Raw genomic sequence first — 25,685 nt, 5'->3', positions numbered from 1 at the left:
CCCATTGCCTTAAAAAAAAAAACCTAATGAAAATGGCAGAATAATTGGCAGTCATAATTATGGACTTGAGTTACCCCAAAAACATTAAATTAGATTCTATGTACTCCTTTTAAGATTAAAGTAGAAAAATGTATCAGTGAAACATTTAAAAATACACAGGAGAGTAGAAATAAATTTAGATGAGAATATAGATAAATAGGGTAATTTTGTAACCATGTTAAACTTAATATATACTTTAGAGACATTCTATGAGAGACTGTAATTTCATATAATCCTTTTCTATTTTTTATATGAGCAAATATTCATTTGTTGATTTAAACAACAACAAAAAAAGAAAATTATGAATAAAGATGCGATATGCTTTAGAAAGACTGATATAATTTGGTTTTGTCTAGAGGATTTTGTAATTTTATCAAGATAAGGAAATGTAGGTGTGGATACTCCCTCTACACACACACACGCACACACATGCACATACACACACATATATAGAGAGATTTAGATATAGATAGATAGTATAACTATATCTATAGATATATATAAAACATCTTAGAGTATTTCTGGGGTCATGAAAAATAAGGCCTACAGTTACTGAGCCAATGAACAACTTGAACTTAGTTCTTCCTGAGAATTGAATTACTTCTTAATCCACTATGCTATACTAGTTCTCAGTATCAGAGAGGGTGATGCATTGAAAATGAATGAAATTCCTAGGTTTGGGAGGAATCTTCCTCTTTTGTGTTGGTCCATAGTCTCTGATGGGAGCTATTTTCATCCAGAGTTCTTAATTTACCATTTCATTGTCCAGGGACAAATCATCCAATTTATGAATCATCCAGGGAGCCATTCTTCTCATTTTTCTTACTATTGCTAGATCATTTGTCTACTTTTTAGCAATTCCACTAGGGGACAGAAATGTAGAGAAAATTCAAATGCATTATTCTGTTGGTGATTAAAAGAAAGCTCCTTTGGAGATATTGTAATATGAAGATTTTATCCAAGGATTTAACATAATCATATTATCTACTCTATACATTAACACAGATAAAGAAAATTTTCTTTAAGTGAATAAAGCTGTAAAAGCTTAATTCATACCTAGATTTACTAACATGAATCAATTCAAAAAATGACAATTTTTTTCTTATTCACATATAACAACAGAATATTCAATTTGATACTTTAAGAATATGTGAATTCTGTTGACTTGGTCAGACCTCTGACAGAGACCACAGCTCCCATATGACTTAGAGATAGTCTTTATATTACTGTACCTGAATAATTAATTTTCCTTCAGTCAACCTGCCTATGTGCCTCTTCAAACTTAGCTAACTGGTTCTGAGATACTCAATCCATTATTGGATTCCCTATGTAAAAAGGTAACTAATTGGGCAGCTTCTAGTCCCAAGAGCTGCATGATCTAGCTACAATGAGTTGAACTAATTACTTTGCATAGCCTTAGCCATGTTCCTTTTGTACTTCATCTAAGGTCCTATGCAATTTCTCTCTCTCTCTCTCTCTCTCTCTCTCTCTCTCTCTCTCTCTCTCTCTCTCTCTCTCCCCCTCTCTCTCTCTCTCCTTAAAGATATTAAGGAACAAAGAAACATTTAATATCTGCTTCAGGGGTGAAGAATCTGTTTTCTGCCAAGGGTCATTGGGATATTTATAACATTATTTGCCCATCATTCAAAATGCTTAAAAATTAACCTGCTATATTTGGTTAAATATTTAATTAATTCACCCCCCAAAAGCTCCCAGATTTATTGAATTTCAAGTCCCACCTGTGGTTGCCTTGGTAGTGCCAGACCAACTGATTTTGCGGTCTGTATTCTCTGCCCCTGATCCACTTGATCTATTTTATTGTCTTGTGTAAAATGGAGGGATTTTGTAGGAGTGTAGATTTGGAGTGAAAAGAACCTCAAAAAATCTAGTTATAATTCTCTCATTTTATTGATAATGAAAATGAGGCACACAGAATTTCAAGGTTACATAGATAGCAAGTATGAAAGGCAAGGTTTGAGCCAGCTCTTTTTCAAATGATCTCAGAATTAATATTTTTTTATTTGTATGTTTTTGTAAGGCAATGGGGTTAAGTGACTTGCCCCAGATCACACAGTTTGGTTATTATTAAGTGTCCCACTGACTCCAGGGAGGGTGCTCTATCCACTGCACCACCTAGCTGTCCCCAATTTTTTTTCCTTAGCTAGATGGGTGGTATTTATGTTCCAGGAAATCACATGTTATGGAGAGACCAGAAGAGTAAAAGAACAATGACTTTTTACTTTAACCAATGAAGACCTTCTATTAATAGTGTGTATCAAAGATATATCTAGGATGAGGTCATAGTAAAACCATAACCCTAAAGTATGTAGAGCTTAATGGTAACTCTCTTTGTCTCCTAGGAATGACTGATCATCAAAAGACAAAGGGCTGATTAATGATTCCACATCTTTAGTCACAGAAGAAGTGATTAAGGAATTAAAGGCATTTCTTTTTGTTCCTTTTATAAAATTATTTTCTACCTAAGAGAAATGAATAATTCCCTTTAGCCAGATCATAAACTCAAATGGATTAATATTTTATATCTAATAAAGAGTTACAAAAGAATATTCTGCCTTATCAAATTATTGTCTTAGATAATATAAATATCACATAAAAAGTTTTACTTACATCATATAAGGTGTGCTGCAAGACTACACTGTGGTTACAATTCTCATGTCCAATTCACCCATTATAGTATGGAGGTAATTAAAAGCAACCAAGAATTAACCCTGTTTATTAAAATAGAAATTAGAAATGGATTAAGTGGTTGTAGTTTGTTTTTAAGATGAATGAGTGAATCAAAATAATGGAAAGAAATTGTTAACACTGCAAATATTAGTTTTAAAAATCATTATGGCACATTGATACTTTATGAGAGCTAAACAATAATGACAATATTTCAGAAAGAACATATTAGGGAGAAAAATGGAAATAATCATTTTAGTAACATTTAGCCACACATTTCACTTTTGACTCCAATATGGCATTACGACAAAGCATAGCTAAAGAAAATAGCCTGGCTGTCTCTTACAGAGAATGAAGTAGCTCAGCTTTACAAAGCACAATCTGAATTCTCGCAAGAAAAATTTGGGCCACTCAGTGGCACAGTGGAAGAATATTGAACTTGGAATAAGGAAGACAAGAATTCAAATACTCCCTCAGGCAGTGTTTAAGGAAAGATATTCAAACTATCTGTAAGCATGAAAAACTGCACCAATCACTAATAATTAGAGAGATACAAATAAGAGGACTGTGAGATCACCTTTCATACATATCAGATTGGCAAAGCTGACAAAAAAAGAAATGGGAAATATTCAAGGGGCTGTAGGAAAACAGGCTCATGGATGGATCCACTGTTGGTGGAGTTGTGAATGATCCAGCCATTCTGGAAAGCAATTTGAACCCATATCCAAAGATTTACTAAATTATGCATCAACTTTGATTCATCCATTTTTTAGGTTTAAATCCCAAAAAGATAAAAGGAAAAGATTCTATCTTTTGTCTATCTATAAGGAAAAATGAAAAGAAGTTTTTTGTATTGGAAAATAAATAGAAACTAAGGGGTTGTCCATCAATTAGGGAAAGGGCTGAACAAATTATGGAATAGTCATGTAATGGAATATAGTGCTGTAATAAATGAAGAGGCAGTTAAGGAGAAAACTGAGAAGATTTGCATGGCCTGATTTAGAGTGAAGCTATTAGAAACAGAAGAATAATTTATGCGATAAAATCAATATTATGAAAACAAGTTTTGAGACTTGAGAATTCTCATCAATTCAATGACCAAACCTGATTCCAGAGGAAACAGTGAGAAAGAATGCCACCTATCTCCTACTGGACAGGTGACAGTCTAATATGCAGAATAAAATCTAATAGCCAATACTAAAGTTTTAAAATTAATTTATTATAAGAATTTTGTTTTTCTTTTTCCAATAACAATAAGATGGAGATAAAATAAATATTAGAAAAGAGGAAAAAATTAAATTAACTCACATAGGGGCAGCTAGGTGGTATAGTAGATAGATAAAAAACCAGACCAGAGTCAGAAGAACCAGAGTTTAAATATGGCCTCAGACATTTGATACTTATTGGCTATTTGGGCAAATCATTTAACCCCATTGTCTCACCAAATAAAAAACTGATCTCAAAAAAAAAAAATTCCTGCCTTAGACATTTATTAACTGTGCAACACTAGGCAAAGTCATTTGCTCTCTCTGAGCTTTGATTTCTTATTCTGTGGAAAAAGGATAATGATAGCACCACCTCCCAGGATTATTGTTAAAGATCAACAAATGCAATGAGTTTTGCTAACCTAAACTTGTCATATAAGTGCTAATTATTGATATACTATTTGAATGGTTTCTAATGTAAACCTGTAATACCAGAATTGAAAAGTGCCTAGTAAGTAATGGATTGACTTTCTGTTGTGGGAAACATGTCTAGGACAAACATCAATTACCAAAAAACCCTATCATTTATGATTTTGAAGTGGGTTCTTAGGATTAACTGCTCAGCTCTAATGACACTGCTGATTCTTAAATACAGTATCTTCACATCACTTTGAAATTTTATCTCATTTTGGGATTTTTTAAAAAAAAATCTTAGTTGATTCTTTCTAATTTTTTCTAAAGTTTTCTAACATTCTGCTCTGGCACCTCATAGTTTTTAAATACTAGCAGAACCCAAACTCCTCCAAGTCATTAAAGCTATGGGAAAGCTTTAAATATTTGGCTCAGTAGCGGATGAGCTTCCATGAGGCTGGATAGGTGATTAAAAGCTTATAATGAGAAGGCTTCAAAATGCAATTCTCTTTGTTAAATCAATCTCTCTCTAAGAAGTAGGGCTATATTATAAATTGGTAGAGGGCTCAGCAGCACTGATAAAATTATGAATCTTGAAAACATTGTAGGAAGTGTTTCAAAGTAGGCCATTCTTTAAAACTGGTAGTATTCTCCCAAAGTTCCATATGTATTTTTCACATGGATTCACATGGATTTAAAGTTTAATATTAATTGAGATATTCTTAAAGGTTATAAATTTGAGGAATGTGATAGTTGACCAAAAAAAAAACCCCTATAGAAATAGAGGAACTCAAAGTAATCCCTACATCTTTATATCCTTGAACAAATCCATATTATACTGTATATTATTTTCTTTGGATATAATGTAAGCTTTTTGAAACCAGACCCTTGTTTCAATTTTGTCTTTATATCTCTAGCACCTGGGACATCACAACTATATAATAAATGTTTGTTGAATGAATGAATAAACGAACCACCTTATTTATTTATTTATTGTTTATTTGTTTATTTATTTAGTAATTATTTTATTTTTCCCTGGTTACATGTAAAAACAAGCTTTAACACTCATTTTAAAAACTAAGTTTTGATTTCTTTCCCTTCTTTTCACCCCCTCTCCTCATTGATAAAGCAAATAATTTTGATGTAGATTAAAAATAGTCATGTTGTGAAAAAAATAACGACCCCCCCACAAAAAACAAAGGTTAAAAAAAAGTATGCTTTAATCTGTATTCAGACACAATCAGTTCTTTCTCTGAGGATGGAAAGCAATCTTTATTGTAAGTTCTTCAGAATTGTCTTGGGTCATAGCACTGCGGAGAAAAACCAAGTCATGTATCGCTAATTATTCTACAATATTGCTGTCACTTTGTATGCAGTACATTTCACATTTTATCTGCTCAGGTAGGTTTTTCCTGGTTTTACAGACAGCATCTTGTTCATCTCTTCTAGCAGAATAGCATTCCATAACAATCACTTAGTGCAATTTGTTCAGTTTTCCCCAACTGAGGGGCATCCCCTCAATTTCCAATTCCTTACTACCAGAAAAAAAGCTCCTGTAATTATGCATATAAATAGAGGTTCTTTTCTTTTCCTCATTTTACTTCTCTTCAGGAATACAGACCTAGTAATGGCAATGTTAGTTCAAAGGTTATGTATGGTTTTATAACCCTTTGGGCATAAATTAACAATTGAGGGAAGGGAAATTCAATGTCTTTCTCCTATAGTGACTGCCTCAGAATTCTCCTTATGAGAGACAATAGACAAGTAGAAGGAGGTCTGCTCTGAGCAGTGCTTTCAAGTTCAAGATCTGACTCTTATCACCAACTAGTTGTCAATAACAATATAATTTAGGAAAGTCTCTTAATCTCTTGAGGTCTCATTCCCTTTTTGGTAAGATTTAGAAAGTTGAACTAAAGTTCCTTTCGATTTAAACATTCTATGACTTTAAAATCTTGACACTATTTTCCTGGGGGAAATCTGATTATTATTATATAAAAAAGATAATGAAACTTAATGGAAACAATTTATTAACAGTATCACATGAAAAATGTCATACACATTTAGAGAAAGAACTGAGTCTGAATGCTGACTAAAGCATACTATTTTCACTTAATTTTTTTTGTTTCTTCCTTTTGTTCTGATTCTTCTTTCATAATTTGACTGCTATGAAAATTTGTTTAACATGATTGTACATGAATAATATATCAGTTCACTTGTTTTTTGGGGAGAGGAGAGGGAAGGGAGGGAGGGAGAGAAATGGGGAATTTAAAATCTTACACAAAAATGAATATTGAAAACTATCTTTACATGTAATTGGTAGAAAAAACTCCCCTCTCAAAAAAAAAATCCCCCAGCATCACAGATGGTGAAGCTATGAGAAAACTGAATAGTATAAAAAAAATAGCAGTGGGAATCAGAGGACCCAAGTATAAATCCTTATGTTGTTAAATTCCCAAGGCCTCAGTTTTCTTGGCAAAAGAGGATGGCTGTACCAGATAAATTCTAAGGTTTCTTTAAAACTCTATGAGCTTTAGGACATTCTCAGAACACCTAATTTTCCTTTTATTAAGATCATGGTTCTAAAGCTGGGAAAAACCTCAGAGGTGAGATCTATTCCACTGGCTCCCACTGGGTGAGGAAATTGGTTGTAAGACTTGCCACTTTCAGTGATTAAAAAATAGTATATGAAACAAGTCCTCTTACCTTCCCCAACTGCCACTCCCTTACCCCCACCCCCACCCCCAATCCTCTCTTTCTCAGGTCTACAGATAACTTATACAGCCCCATTGGATCAAAGGTATGAGGCAAAATATTTTTTAAAATTATGAGAACAATTTTCAAGCATACCTTTTATCGCATTAATATATGTACTTTATATTTATAGACTATGCAATTCAAGATATCATTAGTATACTAAATAATTTGCCGATCAGATTTTTGAATAAGCCAATACAGTACAGGAGATGTAACAGTGGTCAGTCAGTAGATTCAGATTTAATTCTCTTCATTGCTACTTGTATGACCTTGGGTAGGTCGTGTTGATTCTAATCTGAAAACTTTTGCAGAAAGAAGCCTATATTTCCAAAACTGAACTCATTATCTCTTTCCCTATCTTCCCTATTACCATTGATAATATTATCAACCTTTGGGTGACCCAGGCTAAATAGATCAAAATTGTCATTCCCTATGTTTAATCTATTGTGGAGACCTATATGTCTACCTCCCGAAAGTCTCTTCTATATCCTTCTTTCTCTACTCAGACTTGCCCCACTATAGGTCCTTACAAAAGGACTATTGTAATAGCCTATTGGTTGATTTACCACCTCAAGCCCCTCTACACTGCAGTCTACTGCTCAGTTGATCTTCCTTAAATATAGACCTGATCATGTCACTCCCTCAGCCCCCAAATTCTACCCCCACCCTTAACTCCTTTTCAGTAGACATCAGTGGTTCCTCATTTAGCTTTAGGATCAAACATAAAACCCTCTATTTGGCTTTTAAAGTCTTTTGTAAACTAGCATCTTCCTACCTTTTTAGTCTTTTTACACCATATTCTTCCCCACATGCTTGGATTCAGTGGTCTCTTCAGTTTCTCAAACTGGACACTCCCTCTCCCAAGCCAAAGCATTTTCACTGACTTTATTCCATTCCAAGAATTCTTTTCTTCCTTATCTCTGCCCCCAGGCTTCTTTCAGGTTTACCCAAAATTCCCCCCAAGAAATCTTTCCCAGTCTTGTTCCAACCCACAGTTGCTCTTGTAACCACCAGGTTTATACAATTATCAACATCTTAAGACCTCAATGTCCAGGAGAGCAGGAATTTTTGTTTTGACTTTCCTTATACTCTAACACTTAGCACATTATAGGTGCTTGCTAACTAATTAATCTAGAGTTCTGTGGATCTGAGAAATATATGTATTTTGAAGAAGGTTTCATAATCTCTGCCTCAGACTTCAGGGATTAAAAATTGAAAATTGTGAGGCAAAATCAGTTATTTCTTTTCCAGAGGTCTTTATCCCCTGCCCTGCACTTCCTACTGTTTCTTGGTTTCTTTATTTTTTTCCTTTTTCTTCTTGTTTTGTTTTATTTTTGAAAATGCCAACACCTCTGTGTCATTCCAGTTGAGCCTAAGTAATTCTCTTTCTGTTAAAATAGAAGATTCCCATGTTTCTACCCTCTTCCATGACTTGCCAATAGGACTGAAAACATTGTGGTCTAAGGAGTCAGATTTGCTTACTAGAAAAGTGGTGTATGACCTCAGGCAAATTAAGTCAGGTCTTGGGATTCAAGTTTCTTCAATAAAATGAATGGTTGGACAAGATGACATCTAAGTTCCCTTTCAGCTCTAGATGGGGTGTCCAACTTTTAGCTCTCTGAGTCGAATTGCTTAACAAAAACCTTCCAGAGCTGCATACAGAATTAATGAAAATGCAACCCATACCCCTCAACTAGTTGAACAACAAAGAAGCCCTCAGATCACAGGTTGAGCATACCTGAACTACAGGATCCCATAAAAAGAAATGAGAGTATAGACTTTAAACTTTAATCCTTTTGTTCTCTTTTCTCCCTTCTTTATATGTTAAGCTGACTTGTTCCTCATTTCTTCCTGACATCCTACTGTTGATCATTTTCAATTTATTCTGGATATAGCTTATTTGCATAATTATTTCCATGTTTTCTCCCCCATTAGATTGTGAGTTCCTTGAAAGCAGAAACCATCTTTTGTTTTTCTTTATATCTTTACAGCTTACCACAATGCCTGCACTAAATAAAACAATAATACAATAAACACATGATTATAAAAATATAATAAGACAATTATAAATTTTATTGACTGCCTATTCCTATTTAGGTGTCCCATGACTTCTCTCAAGGAGATATGGGAGAAATAAATACATTGGGGAGGGGAAGTTAGGTGGTGCAATGGCTAGAGCACCAACCCTGGAGTCAGGAGTACCTGAGTTCAAATCCAGCCTCAGACACTTAATAATTACCTAGCTGTGTGACCTTGGGCAAGCCACTTAACTCCATTGCCTAGCAAAAAAAAAAAAACCCTTAAAAAAAAGAAATACATTGGGAAGAATTAAGTCTCTTTTAAATTCTCTATCTGAAGCTATTGTCAACTTCCTTCTGCACCTGGGCAGAAAGGGAATAGTTTGGCTTTTCTTCCTTTTGATGCGTGGAAATGATGTAGAGAATTATGAATGTAGCTTTAATGATGTTAAAATCTTGTTAATTGTGGAAGGCTGTTTGCCCTTGAGATGTAAAGTGATCTAGTACATAATAGCCTGTCATTGGAAGATAACTGACCTAAGATGTAAGACCACTCTCCAAGCACCACCCTCTGTCCAACCTACCACAGAATGGTATTTAATAGGAAGTACCACCCCTTTGAAGTCTCTTGCTTCTTCCAGCTCCCATCCAAAGGAAAGGGGCTTTCTCTTGGTCTTCCTTAATCCATGCAGAGTACCATGGGCCTCACCATGTGGCCTGGTTAAACCAAGCCCCATTGGCTGCCTGCCCCCCCCCCCCCCATCTGACTTCACCTGGTCTGTCCTCAGGGTGCTTACTGCTTTCCTTACTAACTTTGGCTAGTGTATCTTGTAACAATGTTTTGCCATAATAAAATCCTGAGCAGTTTTAACATCCCAGAGAGCTGCAAATTCCTTTGCCTTTTTAGTGGCCTTAAATTTTCTGTCTTCAATTTCTAAATCTTTAATAATCAGCAATACTTTCATTTCAGTAAACTGCCACATAAAGCTTTGAATTCTTCTTTATTGGCTTATATTCATTCCACAAAAGAAACTGACTTGTGATGAAAACAATCATGATTCTTGGGCCCCTTTTTTGTGTTTTACTTATAAATTTCAAATGAAAACAATCAAATTTGGATGAGATGAAAGACTGTTCTTACAGTACAAAGAACACTGGCTCTCCAAGCAGGGGACCCAGATTCAAATCTCATCTGAATGATTTTGGGAAACTTTCCCAAGCTTCAATTTCCTCTTTTATAAATGAAAGGTTGGATTATATAGTTTTGAAAGTCTCTTTCTGCTCTAGATCAAGGATCCTAATACTCAATTGAGTTTCATTTTTAAAAAAATTAGTCTTATATTATTTGATAACTTTAATAAGATACCCCCTTAATACTGGTGCCTTCACTTTGATGATTAACTGAAATTTATTCTTTTTTTAAATTTATTTTTATTAAAGATATTATTTGAGTTTTATAATTCCCCCCCAATCTTACTTCCCTCCCCCTCCCCCCAAGGAAAGCAATCTGACAGTCTTTACTTTGTTTCCATGTTGTACCTTGATCCAAATTGGGTGTGATGAGAGAGAAATCATATCCTTAAAGAAGAGAATAGAAGACTCAGAGGTAACAAGATCAGACAATAAGATATCTGTTTTTTTCTAAATTAAAGGGAGTAGTCCTTGAACTTTTTTCAAACTCCACAGCTCCTTAGCTGGATACAGATGGCACTCTCATTTGCAGACAGCCCTAAATTGTTCCTGATTGTTGCATTGATGGAATGAGCAAGTCCTTCAAGGTTCATCATCACCCCCATGTTGCTGTTAGGATGTACAATGTTTTTCTGGTTCTGCTCATCTCACTCAGCATCAGTTCATGCAAATCCCTCCAGGCTTCCCTGAAATGCCGTCCCTCCTGGTTTCTAATAGAACAATAGTGTTCCATGACATACATATACCATAGTTTGCTAAGCCATTCCCCAATTGAAGGACATTTATTTGATTTCCAATTCTTTGCCACCACAAACAGGGCTGTAAAGCTTCTCTGAGGTACCACCTCACACCTCTCAGATTGGCCAATATGACCAGAAAGGATAATGATCATTGTTGGAAGGGTTGTAGGAAATCTGGGACACTATTACACTGTTGGTGAAGCTGTGAACTCATCCAACCCTTCTGGAGAGCTATTTGGAACTATGCCCAAAGGGCAACAAAAATGTGCATACCCTTTGACCCAGCAATACCACTACTGGGTCTATATCCTGAAGAGATGATGAAATTTATTCTTTATATTTTTGTGTTTAGATAGCCATTTGCATGTTGACTTCCCAAATGAACTATGAGCTTGAGAGCAGGAACTATGTTTTGCCTTTCTTTAAATGGTCAGGACTTCAAACAATGCTAGGCAGAAAACAAATGCTAATAAATATTTGCTTAAGACATGCATTTTTATCAAATCATTTAAAATATTTCATAGATAAATAGATTTTAAGCTGGTAAAGGCCATCTTGTTCAATCCCTTTATTATATAAATAATTACACTGGGACCAGAGTTTAAATGTCTTGACCATGGTCACATAGTAGATAGTTGAAACAAAATTTGAACCTGGGAGTTTAAATCTAGTACTCTTACCACTGCACTATGGAGTTCACAGAAAAATACTTTAGGTTGATAGGAATGACCCACATTCCTGATCTTTTCTTCCAAAGTCAAACAAAGAAATGGAAAAAAATGATCACAACCCAACAAATCAAGCCCCAATATGATATAGTCTAGCACTAGGTTGAGATTCTTGATGCATTTGTTGGTAGGGAAGAAAAATTATTAGTCCTGGAATATGCCAAAAAAAGGCTGTAACAGCTTCCAAGTACTTTGGTATAATCCACTTGAAAAGAAGAAATATATCAGTTCTGCCAAGTAAGAGAAATATCTCTGGAAGCTATTATGGCCTCCTGTGCAATTAGGCACCTCAGCTGCTGCCACAGAACCCTAAATTAAAAGTTAAGAGACAGTCAGGTTTTATAGCCTCCAGAGGGATACAAAAATAAAAGATAGACTGTAACAATGAAATCTTGGGCATGAAGTCAGAAGTCTGTCAAAGAGAAAAGAAAAAAGAATGGAGATCTCTAACATTCAGACATTGGATATTAGAAAAGTGTTTCAGAGCTATCATCCTGAATTATCTGAATGGGTATTTTTTTCTTCCTTCCCATACTGATTCTAGAAAGTGTCTATGTCCAGAGGAATGAAAATTAGAGGTTTGAAGTATCTCCTCTGAAACTGCAACCACATTTTTGCAGATCCTCATCACATCTCTCCTGGGTTAAAACAAAAGCATCTGCGTTAGTCTCCTAGTCTCACATCTCTCCCAACTCAGTTCATCTTCCATTAACATTTCAAAGTGATTTTCCTAAAGTGCAGGCCTCACCATGTTCCTCCTCCCAACATTTATTGCTCCCACCCCTCAATAAACTCCATTAACTTCCTGTTATCTCCAGGATTAAATATAAAATGTTTGGTTTTTATATCACTTCCTGACCTAGCTCCTTCCTTTTCCAGTCATTTTATCTTGAACTCTCATTTTCATCCTTTATTGTTGTTTAGTTGTGTTAATCTTCATGACTCAATTTGGGTCTGAGTGTCTGAGGTTGGATTTGATTTCAAGAAGAGTCTTCAAAACTCCCTGCTAGGCACTCTATCCACACTGCATTATTTGGTTGTTCTTTCACCTTTATCATTCAGTAATACTGGTCTTCTCTTCCTCACAAGGTGCTCTGTCTCCTGACTGAATTTTAACTAGCTATCTCATGCCTGGAATGCTTTTCCTCCTTCCTCACATTTGCTTCCTTGCTCTTTTTCAAGTTACAGCTAGAATTCTACCTTCTGATAGAAGCCTTTCCTCATCCCCCTTATTTGTGACTGTCTTCCCTCTGAGATTAGCTTTATCTTTTATACAATTTATATGTGAGTAGCTAGAAGGTACAGTGGAGGAGGTGCTGGTCTTGAGTTCAAATGTGATTTCAGATACTTATTAACTGTGTGACCCTGGGCAAGTCACTTAACCTTGTTTTCTTCAGTTTCCTCTTCTATAAATTGAACTGCAAAAGGAAATGGCAAACTACTCCAGGATTCTTAGCCAAGAAAATCACAAATATGGTCATGAATTGAACACAATTAAACAACAAACATGACTCATAGCTGTTAGCATATTCTCTTCTTTATTGGAGTCTGAGCTTCTGAAGGGCATGCAGACATTTAACCGTTTGTTTTTTTTGGCAGCCCCTGGCAAAGTTCCTGACACATAATAGGCATTTAATAAATGCTTATTGACTGACTATAAGGCTTAGCAAGGATGTTTTGTTTGTTTCTGTTGACTGGAAGTACCATCTCCCAGTAACCCAGGTTTTATAACTTTGCTGTTAATGTGAACTCATAGCTCCTTCACTTCATGTATCATTTGCGAGGTTGGTTCTAATTCCACAATATCTCTTGCATTCACACATATTCCACTTTTTATCCAAATTGAAATAAATGTTAAACAAATGTGAAATATTTTCTTTATAGCTCTAAATTCCAAATCCATATTCCTTTCTCATCTGTCTTCTCTTTCATCTATCTTTTATGTATCTGCCTGAGAAATCTACCTGAAACATCAATCAACAATCATTTATTTAATAAATAAGTAGGGTATTGTGCTAGATTCTAGGGCTACAGGAAGAAAATGGTTTTGCTGCCCTAAAGAAGCTTATACTCTATTGAGAGTATAAGGAATGCTGACCTAGAAAGGAAGTTTTGCTCTAGTCCAAGGCTTCTATGCTTTTGAGGGGGCAAAGGACCCTTTCAGCAATCTGGCAAAGTCTATGAACCCCTTTGTGGTATGTTTTTTAAATGAATAATATAAAATAACTAGGTTCACATAAATTAATTTTTATTAAAATAGATATAATGTTTCTTCTCCCCCACCCCCCATACCTCCAATTCACTGGATCCCATACTAAGAACTTGAGTTTCTAGGCTATCAATGAGATTGGGAGTAGAATAATAGAATGATAAATTATTTTACCTTTTCCAGTATCAATGAATGACAGTTATGATGTTTATTATTCTCAGATAAAGAGAAAAAGCATTCTTCTACTAAAAAGATGCTTACAGGCTCTTTATATTCTCAAATGAAGTATATTTATCTCTTCCAGAGAAATAATATGGGGTAATGCAGAGAGTCAGGAAGTCTTGGAATCAAGGCCCAATATAAGTGTGGTTTCCTCCATGAAAACTTTTCTGATGAAACTAAGCTTTTCCTCTTTAGATTCCTAATATTACTTCACCTAGACCCATGGTTCTTCCTTATGCTATGCTTATTTAAACATATCTTTCCTGTTTTTTCCTTCTCTCCTAACCATTTGAATTGTAAGCTTGAGACATAAATTTAAAAATATGTATGTGTGTTTGTGTGTGTGTGTGTGTGTGTGTGTGTGTATAATGTATATTTGTTGTTCTATTATTTCCATCATATCCAACTCTTTGTGACCCCATTTGGGTTTGTTTGTTTGTTTGTTTTTGGCAAAGATATTGGAATGGTTTACCATTTCCTTTTCTAGCTTTAACAGATAAGAAACTGAGGTTAACAGGGTTAAATGACTTGCCTAGAGTTACATAGGTAGTTAGTATCTGATGTCACAACTGAATTCAGGAAGATGTCTTCCTGACTCTAAGACAGTTAATTTATTCACTATTTCTAAGTGCTTATATATTATATATGTTATATATGCTAATATAATAACATTTTTGTAGTTCTCAGTAAATAGTTTGGACACTCAATGTAATTTTACTGAATGAATTTCCTTTTTCTAGAGGAATAGGATTTAATAGGCAAGTAAATCTCAACTATTTCAGATTTGAAAGGTCCTTAATCCTACCCATTAATGCTCATTTCTCTACATAAAGGACATTATGTATTGTGAGCAGATAAATGTTCTCTGAAAAAAAATGTACACATGACATTTTTAATTTTAATATTAGTTTTAAATAATTAATATTGTTCTCTCCTCCATCACTTTCTTAAATCTATACAGAGTGAACAAAACAATAAATCTTTGTGGCATTTGACAATTTCCTAGGTACAAATGCTCACACTACAAATTTGTGAATTGATTTGTGAGCTGATACTAGCTGGTACATTGTTGACAGTACATGTATAATTCAGAAAGATAAAATAAGTCTGTGAGATTACTATGTGAGATGAAGAAGGCAGGAAAAATATGTGAAAGTAAAATTATTTATTGGAGCATTGGGTGACACAGTCTTGAATGCAGATGAACCTTTCTTCAAAGAATCAAATGATTTAGATTTCTAAAAATTTTACAATTTACTTTCTATATACCCCCAACTGAAATGACTTTTCTTAATTATTTGTTTAATTTAGGGGGAGAAAAGGTTTAAAAAATCTGAATTGTCCAGTTGTAGTAGAAGTAGCATATTTTAATCTAAGTTGGACTGGTTTCTCTTTCAAAAGGTAGGAAGAATGGACTTGATTATTCTTGGAGACTAGGGCTTGAATCAGTGACACTATTTTTTGGCCACAAGTGGGGGAAAAAAAAGAGACCCAGTCAATGGAGAGTCAGGGCTCTGAAGGCTTTGTGGAATGTTCACTGCTAAGCAAGTCCAACTGATCTCTCTGATTGATCTTCACAGGTGTGGAGATAGAAGAGTCTCGACAACATGAATCAATGTTGTATTCTGATTGATTTTTTTTTTTTGGTTGAGTAATTTTTTCTTTAGAGTGGCTAAGTGATGCAGGGGATAGAGTGCTAGTTCTGGAATCAGAGAGTATTTTGACTCCAGAGTCCAAATCTTACCTCACTAGCTATGTGACTCTGGGCAAGTCTCTTTTCTCTGTTTTATTTCAGTTTCCTCATTTGTGAAATGGACTGAAGAAGGAAATGGAAAACCATTCATTATCTTTGCCAAGACAATCCCAAAAGAGGTCATGAAGAGTTGGACATGATGGAAATGACTGAACAATAAATTTATCTTCATTAAATATTTTATGGACTGTGAGTATGTAACTGTGATCCAGTACTAAGCCTGAATCAATGGACCAGCCTACACAGGTGCAGAAAACTGAATTATGGAGACACTCTTAAAATGTGTCAAGGATTTAGGATTTGCAGTAATTTACCTTGAGAGTACTGAGTAGAATTATTTCACCCTTCTGTATTCCCTTCATTTTCCCTCATGCTATTTCTCCAAGGAACATAATCAAGTACAATATGGAAGTTTAGAAATGCTTTGAACCCCAATTTAAAAAGTAAATTTAGAAACAAAGGTAATATCAAATGAGATTAACTATCTAATTGAAGGCAAGAGATACATTTGAACCCATTATGACTCCTTTCATTGAAGACTAGCACTGGAATAAAGTTCATGAAGCAAGCTCTACAGGCAATCCGAGGAAATTTCCATTCCCCAAATCCAGAAATAAAAGATAAACACAGCTCAGTTGCTCCTCAAGAAAAATTAGAAATTCAGTCATTTCTATCTCAGGAAGATAACAGGGAGAAAAATGGAATTGCATATCACTGAGTGACATTTTGATTAGCTGTTGGCCATGACTAGCTAAAGAAAATCCATCTTAGAAAAGCAATAGGTTAAAAATGCAAATGCAACACCTATAGAAACACTTAGTTCTTCCTCTATCCCCAAACAAAAACAAAAATAAACCATTGTTTTCAATATTAGTAGGTCAGAAAAGAAGAAGGCTTTGGGGAAGTAGAGTCTATATTATCAATAAATAAGAACTAAAACCACAGCATCTATTTAACAGGGAAACCCTATATACCTAAGCAAACTAAGCAAAACAGTTTAAGCACCTGAAATATCATTTGGTTATATTAAGACAACAGAGAAATTACAGCAGGTAAAAAATAAAATACTTCTATATTTTATTGCTTAAACTAAAAACCTGACATCTTTGACTTTTTGGACATCATCTCACCCCTACTCCACACAACTAGGAAACTCAAAACATCTATGGTTAGTTTAAACTATAACTCTATGAGAAAGGTGACTATTCTTATGAAAACTCTCCTCTGATACTTACTTATTGTACTGTGGAATTTGCAGAGGTTATTCTGATTATTATTTCAAATATTCTGATTATTATTTCAAAAGTCATTTCAAATTCACAGTTAACAACAAAGGAACTGTTGTTTTATTGAGTCTAGATAAAGTTTATAAGGAATTATTTTAGAAAGGATGATTCATTTAAGATCAGAGATCCATTAATTCATCTCTTAAACATAGTGGAGTTGTGATTCCATTGTTTCAGAAAGTACTCAAGACTGATGAAATCCCTTTTTTTTAAAGCACCTACTAAATGACAGATACTATGATACAGAAATAAATAAACCCCCAACAACAACAATCCAGTTCCTCTCTTCAAATAGACATTGTTCCAATGTATAGATAGGTATGTATTTTAAAAGGGAATGACTAGGGGAGCGGGATGTTCTCTTAGAACACAAAGAGAAGTAAATGTTAAAGAAAGTCAGATTTCTAGATGTCTGCCAGTATTCTACCAAAAATTCCAAATGTATTTCTTTCTACTAATTGGATCTTTGTTCTTTACATTCACATTACTCATAGAAAGGCACAGTGTACCTTAATTTTCCATCTGATAGATTACTTGCCCCAATCTCAGGTCTTATTGTGGGAATAAAAATGTTTTAATTAGTTTTTTTATTACTTTTATTGAAAATAGGAGAGCAGCAACTACTATAATAAACATCTGTTACCTACCTATCAATTTATTTGATATTGATTTTTAACTTAATTTGTGCAATGGGCAATGACCAATTAGATGTCTGTTAAGCAGATCTCAGGCTTAAGTTGAACCATATTTGCATCTATGTCTGTTTCATACATGTTTACATTGCAATTGTATGTGATTATATGTACCTTCAAACATTCACTTGTTAATAAAAATGACAACAAAATCCTCTTCTATCATTCTCTTATTTAAAGAACCATAATATCTTAGAGCTGGACAACCAATCAAAAAGCATTTATTACAGGTTTACTATGTGCCTGGCACTATGGATACATGGACAAAGAATAAAACAATCCATAATTGAAAGGAGCCTAAATTCTGAGAGGGAGATCTTATGTGAATATATACAGTTATGCTTAGGATAATTTGGGAAGGAGGTAGCTTCAGTCTTGTGCTCTCTTCCTGTGGCTTTCCTTTGTGGGAAACATGCTTTCCTTAACAAACAACATTTGTAAAAAGGAAGGAGAACTTTTGTTATTTGACTAAATATTCACAAGGCAATCTACTTGGGAGCTTGTAACCTTAAAAGCAAAGTGAACGGGGGATTGATATACTGATTTGTTAAGTAAATGGGTGTATGGCTCTTCCCAAAGAGTTGTAGCAGAAAGGAATTTGCTGAAAGGAGTGATTGGATCAATAACCAATTCAAGGTTAGATTTCATTATGGTGGCTTTGGAAAATCTGTGTAACTTCTATTATCCGTCTCTGCAAAAAGATAACTGTAGTGTCAACTGCAACTTGCAACAGTCAATCAAGTATTTATTAAGGACTTACTATGTGTCACTGTGTTAAATGCTTGGGGATACAAAGGAAAACCAAAACAATGTCTCTGTTGAGGCTCTCATGTTTTAACAGAAGAGATATCATGTAAATTCCAATATGGATAAAATTAGATGTAGAGTAATTTCAGAGGGAGGGCACTAGGAAGCAGCTGGGAGTAGTGGTGGTGAAGGGATGGCACAATTCAGTGGAATGGTGTACAGAGCACTAGTCCTGGAGTCAGGAAGACCTGAATTAAAATCCAGTTTTAGATACTTATTAGATATATAATCCTGGGTAAATCATTTAATCCCAATTGCCTCAAAAAAAAGAAGCAACAGGAGGATAAGGAGGGGGAGGGGAAAGAAGGAAGGACGCTAAGAGGTAATATACACCACCTGATCATTGCTTTCTCCATTCTGGAATTTCATGACAAGGTTTTTTTCTGGTTTTTCCTATTTGTTTTATGACTCCTTATTTTCCTTTCTTGGGTCAAAATAGATATTTCTCCAGTTCTGTCCTGGATCTTCTTATTTTACTCTTTATTTTGATTATCTTATCAACTCCTACATACTTTTCTTCTTAACAATTGAACTCTGGGGGAAGCTAGATGGCATAGCAGATAGAGAAATAGCCCTGGAGTCAGGAGGACCTGAGTTCAAATATGACCTCAGTCACTTAATAATTACCAAGCTGTATGACCTTGGGCAAGTCACTTAACCCTATTGCCTTAAATAGATAAAATTAAAAAAAAAACCAATTGAATCCCACACATTCATTATCTCTATCCAGATGACCCTTATATCTATATAATCAGTCCAGTTCTCTAGCTGCTAGATACCATATTTTCCTATGTGTAAGACTCACTCTTTGTTGAAAAATTTGGGGTCTAAACACTTGGGAGTATCTTATAAGATGGTTGTAGATTTTTTTACTTGCATTTCCTGATTTTTTGTGCTTGTTGTCTTTGCACTCATTGTTTTGCATTTCTTACTGGTAGATTAGATTACGTTTTTCCATGTTCTGCACAGAAATGACTTAAAAAAGATTTTTGTACAGTGCCCAATTCAAGTTCAAGGTGATCCAGGTTGAAAAAGTGAATGGAAATTGTGCTGCTGAATGTAAGTTTGGTCCTCCTTCAACTGAGAAAACAATCTGAGACTGGCTACCAGAAGAAGAAACCCTACTGAAAAGGCCACGGGAGAAGAAGGCCATGAGAGACAAGTCTGCAAAATGGCCTGATTTTGAGAGGGAATTGAAGCTATGGATTGAAGAGCAAAGTGTCATTGGAATTCCTGTGTCCAAAGAGATATTTTAGCATGAGGCAAGAAGAATTGCTGTTGAAAAGGAAGTTACTGGGATGGCTAGGTGGTGCAGTGGATAAAGCACTGGCCCTGGAGTCAGGAGTACCTGGGTTCAAATATGGTCTCAGACACTTAATAATTACCTAGCTGTGTGGCCTTGGCCAAGCCACTTAACCCCACTTGCCCTGCAAAAATTAAAAAAAAAGAAGTTACTGATTTCAAAGGAGGATACAATTGCTGTTTCAAGTTCATGAAACCGAATGGACTAAGCATGCATACACACACCAGACTTGCCCAAAAGATGACTGAAATCTATGAGTAGAAGGTCCTTGAATTTCATGATGAATAAAACTTAAGTTCAATAACTTTATGTAATACATTTTTTTTTCAAATATGGGTCCCCAAATTAAGCTGTATCTCATACATGGGGAAATACGGTAATACATCTATACTTCAGTTGCCTACTGAGTATCTCCAGCATGGCATTTTGGAAACTTTGGAAACATGTCTAAAATATATGTGCATCATCTTGTTCCCTTAAATTTACATGTTCTTCAAACTTCCCTTTTTAGTTTAAAGATAAAAACATCCTTTAATAACTCAGGTTCAGTCACAGCATCATCCTAGATTCATACTGTAAGACTCTGAGTTTTGAAACCTATGAACTTTAGTCTGAATGCCTGTAAGATCCTGAGTGTAGAAACCTATGAACTGTTGCCTAAATTCTGCCCCTAAGTCTCTGCTTGGTCAGCTAGCTGACTTTCTGCCAGATCGGCTTCTGAAGACTCTGCCTGATCAGCCCTCAGACCATACAGCAGGGGGGCTGCTCTGAGGACCAGCATCCAATAAAAACACGCCGCACCATCTCAAGACAAGCTGCAGGCAGATGCTTGAAACTCCCCTACCAAACCATATATAAGGTCTCTCCTCACTTTACTCAGGGTTCCAGGATCCTAGCCCTGACCTAGGACAGAACCCTAGCTCGAGCTAGTTTAATAAACCCTTGCTATTGCATCTCCATCATGTCCAGTGCCTCTGTTCTGTAATTGGGGACTTTTCTTGGACCTTAACATATGGGGGCTCTCAGGATCCCCAGTAGAGGCCACAAGACGCACTTGGAGAGGTATCTAAAGTAACCAAGTCTGTGACTTTGTATTTGGACTAAGCTGGCAAAGGACCTAGGTGGACGCACTGCTAATGGTCGCCAGTGTGGTTATTGTGGAAGACGTTCCCCAACCCTTTGGGAGGTCAGTACTGGAAGGACTGATGTTTGGAAGTGAGATAAGGGGACCCTTCTGCAGGTTAGGAATGACTGACTTTTGGGAATTAGATAAGGAAACAAGGTTAACCTGATTTTCTTTTAGGACCTGGCTAGCAACACTTAGTCCTGCTGGAGGGGACAGATGCTGACTGGTTATCTATCACCTTTGCTTCTTTTCCTTTGCTTCTGCTTTGCTTATGGCTCTTAATCATTTAATCTAAGTTCCAGCTGGGATGGGATGGACCTCGGCCATTCCTCTGAGCCTGCTCCTAGACCACTTGATTCTGTGCTGCCATAGTGTTTCCCCCTCCCTCCCCCTTACAGGAGAGAGAGCTACTTCAGGAAGAATTAGTAAAGTAAGTATTAAAAGGGACCTTATTTTGAAGTTCAACAGCAAAAATTACCAAACATGTTAAACAAAGAAATCATAGAAAGGAATGCTATTTTAATTTGAAAATAGGGAAAATAAATTTCAGAAAGACAAGAGAGTCAGGTTAATCCTAAAGTGTATAATGTGGTTACCAAGATACCTGTATAGGGGAAACTAAATAGTCTTTTTTCCAGAATGATATGGCATCACTAGAGCTTTAGGAGCTTAGTTAGTACAGAAAATTATGGGACATGTAAGGGTTGAAGAATAGAAGACCCCCCCCCCCCAAAGAATCTAGGATGGCCTCTCTCTCTTTATAATAGTTATTCAGTTTACTGTATTTGAAGAAGGTGGGGCAGGGAATGTTTTATTTGGGCTAGGGGATTTTTGAATGACTGCCTTCTCCAGAATTTTAGCAGTTGTATTCAAGAAATATTACATATTAAAACCTTGGAATGGAAGGTGCATTGTGAAGAGTGGAATCATAGCTGTAGTATGAACTATGTGACTCTAGTTCAGAATGGTGTGACTTGAGGTCGGGGGAGCTAATGAAAAGGAATAGTGGAAAATGTGAGTTGTATAGTTTGAGTAAGAGATTCTGAAAGTACTGGGAAAGAAAATCCAGACTTAGAGACAATTGGGGTTTCTTTTGAACCATTTGTTAAGTAAGGAAGGTGGTAAAAGTATGTAGACAGAAAGTCTGAGCAGGGTTGACTTTGTACACCAAAGATGGATTTTTGGGAACTTTGGAAAAAGGTGTACAAATCATTATGAGTAAAGAAGAAAGTATAGAACTGTAAGTCTATAGGGAGATATGGGTTTATCTGAGATTGTGGTGATTTAAAATTGCATTAAATTGGTCCTTTTTGCAACGTTTGGCAATGAATTGATAAGAAAAGCAATAAGCCCCATAAAGTGAAAAGTTTGGTATGAAAGCAATTGCTAGGTAAATGTTAATTTTATTAATGATCCTATAATATGCTAATCTAAAGATACCTGTAAATTGAATTAAGGGGTTTGTAAAGAATATGTTTGAGTTTGGATTCTGATGTTTTATGGCCCCTCCAGAGTCATAGGAGTCAGGACAGACTTGTGAGTCAGCTTTAGAATAACTAAACAAGAGGAAGTTAATATTTTACACTGATTGGAGTGTGGATCATGTATTTGGGAAGAATCTGGAATGAGGGAGTAATGATAAACAGTAAAGGTAAAGAATTAGTGCATATCACTTTGATATCTCAAATTGTGGGGAATCTCTCATTCCCAGAACATAGAATGTTCTAATATTAAGAAATGTTGGTCAGTGAAGATAGAAAGTTCTTATAAGTGAGAGCATTGAGAAGTTAGAATTGCACTGATGAAGATAAGAAGAATTTGCAAACTTTTTAGGCTTTTGGAAAGAAAATGATTTAAAACTAATTTGAATGTAACTTTTGGAATTTAAGAGAAACATGAAGAAAATCTTGTAGTCATAAGAAGGGATTTTTTTTAGCAACAATTAGTCTTAAGAATTCTTTGTATTTTAAAGGTTTAGGGAATAAAGAGAACATACATGCAATTGAAATATGCTGTGTACAATTAGTAAGCTTTGTATAAGAACAATTTAAACTACACTTTTTGAGAGTTTAAAATTGTTTTGTAATAACAAATGAATTGAAGTTTCACCTATCACATTTGTAAAGATTTTGTTATGGAAAAAAACAACAACTAGAGAATATCTTGCCAATGGGTTCTAGTTCTCAAGGTTCTTTTGGCCCAGAAAATTTGTGAAAGGGAATATTGATATGTGAGATCAGTGTAGTTTATTATCTGTTGAAGAGGAAATTATACATATTACTGTATTGTTAAATTTAGAGCCCTCAGCCCCTGAATTTCTACACCCCATCCCCCACCCCTGTCACCAGGTCCCTTCTGTTCCCCCTTGGAAGATTCCTTCCCTAGATCAAAAGGGGGGGAATACAATAGCAGGGAAGGTAATGAACATTCCTAGACCTAGCTCCCCTTCCCCCTGAAGCAGTCCACTCCCCTCTGGAAAGATTCCTTTGCTGAATAAAAAAAGGGGGCCTGCTACTGCAGGAGGATGGTGGGGAACTAGAAAAATCCTTACCTACTTAAGCCTTAGAGGGAAAGAACCCTCCACAAGTGGGATGTGTGATTGGAAAAAAAAAAATTAATTATCTAAGATCCAGGGGTTAAGAGACTCCTTTATTGAAAGGAAATCATGTTTAATGACTCTGCTGGCCATGTGGCCTGAGTGATGACACTCATTGTTTCTAAAGTTTGTGAACTAGAGTTTTGAAAGCATTCTGAGGGTTCTAAAAGAAGAATACTAGTGTTGTAATATTCTGACAAAATTTGTACAGAATGGGAGGAATTAAATCACCTAGATTGTTAAATTAGTTTGGGATTAAACTGTTTTAACACTATTGTAACTTTTGCAAGGAGTTTGGGATTTTAAAACTATTGTAACACCTTTGGGTTAAGAAAACTGGCATTGGGTTACTAAGAAGAGAAACACCTAGGTTATCAGGGATGTTTACTGATGTCTTTTTGGGGAAAAGCTCTAATTGGTTTTAATGTTGAGTTTAATAATGCTAGCAGTGTTTTTATTTTGGATAGAGCTTTTGGAATGTGAGTGCTGGATTCTCTGTATAAGGTACTCTAAAGATTTATCGAACTAAGCTGTTGGAAATTTAGTTGAAATGTAATGACTTGGGTATTTAAATGTGTCATATGTATGAGAATGGATTCTGAGAATTTCGTTTTTGTTCTAAGGGAAATGAGATGTTTAAGAATCTTAATGTTTAATGTATATTAACAATGTATGTTTAAAGAAGTCAAGAATGTGGACTTCTCTCCGTAACTGCAGACAGCTGATGGGGGCTCTGAACAAGTTGCAATTGTGGGCCCTATTGTAAGGTAACTTATTGATGAATAAGATGTTTTTATTAGTTATGTAATGTTCTTTTGTAAGTGCAAAGAGATAATATTTGCAATATTTAGTTATTTCTTGTGAAAATTTTTTTTTCTTAAATACTATATTGTTAAAGCCTGGGATTAATGTGATTGCTTTGAAGAGCAATAAGGAAAATATGAAAAAGTATGACACTTTCTGGGATAGATCTGTGGGTTCATGAATAATGTGATAATGGAGGAATTACTTTGTACAATCTAGTAATTTGTGTGTTAGGGGTGGCTGGGTGGCACAGTGGTTAGAGCGCTGGCCCTGGAGTCAGAAGACCTGGGTTCAGGTCAGGCCTCAGATACTTGGTGATTGTCTATCTGTGCAACCTTGGGCAAGTCACTTAACCCCAATTGCCTTGCATGATTTCAGACAAAGGGATGTCTGAATGTAAGAGGTAGGAGACAGGACTGTAGGACCAGTCATAGAATACCAGATGTTAGGCAAAGACCCAGGAAGGATAATACAAGCTTTAGGTAGGGGGTTTCATTAATTGGGACTCCATTAAGATTATAATTGGAATTTAGTGAATTGTATTCACTGGAAGTTCTAACTAGGTAAAACAACCATTTTAGATCACGGGACTTTTAATTGATTTTCTCTTATGTCAGATACCAGGATGGTCAACAAAAAGGAAATGCCAATGGGTAAATGTCGTGTTCTTGCAGCCAAGGAAGCCAAGATGTCAGGTGACTGGGGTGGGCGGCCAAAGGGGCGACTTCTCAGTAAGGCTGAGGTTGGACCCCTTTGACTTGATTTCCCGAAAATGACATTTGGATAATATCTCACCTGGAAGAATAAATCTGGCCTAAGACATTTGACTTACCCACGTGACCTCTGCCTGGACACTGACATTCAATACTTATATCTATAAAGGAATTTTCCTTTAATGTCCTGGATCTTTATGGTTAATTACTAAACAAACTAGAAAAAGAAATTTTAGGCGAATTGGATCTAATAGCCAGAGATAGGTTAGGTGTGTGGCTCTGACATCTGCTATCAACTACATGTTATGATAGGAATTAAGTTTCTTTAATTTTTAGAAGGGATATTTAGGTAAGAAGAAGAATGGGAAATCCTCAGGATAATTATAGTTCTAAGGTCTAACTT

The 25,685-nt window shown here is 35.5% G+C and overlaps 1 protein-coding gene across 3 annotated transcripts in view; it reads right to left on the bottom strand.

Annotated features, from left to right (window-relative positions):
- The window catches only part of FUT9 (fucosyltransferase 9), a 300,767-nt gene that overhangs the window by 59,810 nt on the left and 215,272 nt on the right, over positions 1 to 25,685 (bottom strand). The window contains exon 1 of one of the 3 annotated variants that reach the window (XM_074187191.1): positions 2,668 to 2,777. The exons of the other annotated variants lie outside the window; for them this stretch is intronic. The gene's annotated coding sequence lies outside the window, so the exon portion shown is untranslated. Of the gene's footprint in view, positions 1 to 2,667; positions 2,778 to 25,685 lie in introns of those variants that run through there. 3 annotated transcript variants of the gene reach the window in all.

Source organism: Macrotis lagotis, chromosome 5 (genome assembly GCF_037893015.1).
Source record: "Macrotis lagotis isolate mMagLag1 chromosome 5, bilby.v1.9.chrom.fasta, whole genome shotgun sequence".
NCBI lineage: Eukaryota > Metazoa > Chordata > Mammalia > Peramelemorphia > Peramelidae > Macrotis > Macrotis lagotis.
This window is presented reverse-complemented; position numbering and strand designations above follow the sequence as displayed.